Below are 2,527 nucleotides of genomic sequence, written 5' to 3'. Positions count from 1 at the left end.
GTGCTCCCAGAGGCAGCTAAACACAGTTTATGGGAATGTCTTCCCTCAAACAGCTATATTTTCATAGGAATTGAAGGCTTGGTTTAGTGGGTGAAGGTCTGATGGTGCTATTTTAGGCAGCAGTCCTTGCAAGATAGAGAATTTTGTTGATGGAAGAGATGAGAAAATTAGAGCATCAGCCCCCATGAAATCATACCGCACAGTCATTTTTTCACCAAAGCATAAGAATCTACATATGAGTTTCTTTTGGGTTAAGTTTTCTGACCAAATTATTCAGTTGGACAATTAGCAATAAAGAGATTTTACTTTAATGGTAGGACCAAGGTTAATATCACCAGTAATAGGGCAGACCGATACTGTGAGCTCCATGATACGATGCACTGAGAAGCATACAACATCATTCCTATGATATTCTTACCCAAGATGCATGACCTCATTCTAGTCATGAGAAAATATCAGACAAACCTGGATTGAGGAACATTCTACAAGTTAGACAGCACGTCTCCAGAGTGTCAAGGTCATGAAAGACAGAAAAAGGCTGAGCAACTGTCACTGATTAGAGAAGATCAAGGAGAACTAACAATTAAAAGCAATGTGGTATCCTGGACTGGAAACTGGGATAGAAAAAAAAAGACATTAGTGTAAAAACTTGTGAAATCTAAGTCAAAAGTGGTGGCTGTCCCTGTAGTCCCAGCTACTCAAAAGGCTGAGGTAGGAGGATGGCTTGAGGGCAGGAGTTTGAGACCAGCCTGGGCAACACAGTGTGAACTTTTCTATAAATAAATACATAAATAAATAAATAAAACTGCTGAAATCTAAATAAAGTCTATAGGTTAGTTAATAGTATTGTGCCAATGCAATTATCTTGGTTTTAATGATTATGTTATGGTTATGCAACATGTTAACATCAAGGTAAGCTATGTGAGAGGTATACAGGAATTCTGTACTACTTTTGCAACTTTTTGTAGTCTCAAATTAGATTAAAATAAAGTTTTTTCATAAAAAGAAGTGAATAAACTTCTTATTAAAATAATCTTGTTATATTCTGCCATTCTAGACAGGAAAGACTGTTAATAAGTGTTTCTTTGTCAAGTTGTTAATTTCTCCACTAAAAATGAATGATGATTGCCAAGTTGCTTTCAGATTGTTTCAGGTCTCAAAGTACTAAAAGTCATCATATGAAAAAAAAACAGAGAATCATATTACTTAATCAGGCACTCATATGGAATCTACCCTTCCTTCTGATAACACTCTGCAGAAGTTTCCCCATCGAACACCACTTCTACCATTCTCTGCCTCTGGCCTTGGGCCAGTGCTTAGTCGATGCTATTTAAAAAAAAAAAAAAAAAAAAAAGAAGAAGAAGTGATTCCTTGCTATCTTGTAGGGTTTGTGGAGTATTAGAGAGGGTCTGGCACATTTTTTGGCAGTTTTGTAAAGTAGAGAGCCCTGGATGGGGAGTCAGGAAATTGGAATTCTTGTCTTAGCTCATGAGCCTTGTAGTCTTGGGTAAATCACTGACCCTCAGTAAAATCAGATCTTTTCAGGCAAGATCTAGAACAGTGAGTCTCATTCTTGGCTGGGTATTGGAATCATCCAGGAAGCATCTTTTTTTAATGCTGGTGCCTGGGACCAGTTAGACCCTGATTTAACTCTTTTGAGGTGCAGCCTAGGCATCCGGATTTTTTTTAAGTTTCCAGGATTGGTATGAACAGGTAGCCAGAGTTGAGAACCACTTACCCAGATGATTTCTAAATTCTAACCTAGGATTTACCAGTAATTATTGTTCAAGCAAGATGGGTCAACAGAACTAGGTCTTGAAAACTATTATCTTATATCTAAAGAATTCTGGCTATGGGAAGATAAAACTACAGTTAAGAAGCACTTTTCCATCATTTTTCAAGACTGTTGTTTGTGCCTGTCTGATGTGTTATCATCTTAACTAATGACTTGCACAATGACCTGTGGTATTCAGCTTGTGGCATATGCTGTAAAGAAGATTAAAATAACACCTCTATATGGATGCCTCAGAACAGGGGTGTGATTGTCCTACCCTCAACCCATCAGTTACCTTGTCCTCTTTCTGTTTTCTTCCAGGCTTCCTCCAGCTCCATGGTCCACCACACGATCTACACCTACCAGAAATCTACATTTACAATAAAGCAAAACAGCAGACGTGGGTGATGTGTATCTGTTTGGTTGGGCTGAGGAAGAAAGAGGAAGAAAATTGCACTGTTTAAAGTAGCAGTCCCCAATTTTTTTGGCACCAGGGACTGGTTTTCTGGAAGCCAATTTTTCCACGGACTGGGAAGTGGGGCTGGTGGGAGTGGTTTCAGGATGAAGCTGTTCCACCATTGATCATTAGGTATTAGATTCTTATAAGGAGCACACAATCTAGATCCCTCACACCCACAGTTTACAACAGGGTTTGTGATCCTATTAGAATCCAATACTGCCACTGATCTGACAGGAGGTGGAGCTCAGGTGGTAATGCTTACTCGCTGCCGCTCACCTTCCACTCTGCGGCCC

Source organism: Macaca thibetana, chromosome 18 (assembly GCF_024542745.1).
Source record: "Macaca thibetana thibetana isolate TM-01 chromosome 18, ASM2454274v1, whole genome shotgun sequence".
In the NCBI taxonomy this organism is placed as follows: Eukaryota; Metazoa; Chordata; class Mammalia; order Primates; family Cercopithecidae; genus Macaca; species Macaca thibetana.
This window is presented reverse-complemented; position numbering follows the sequence as displayed.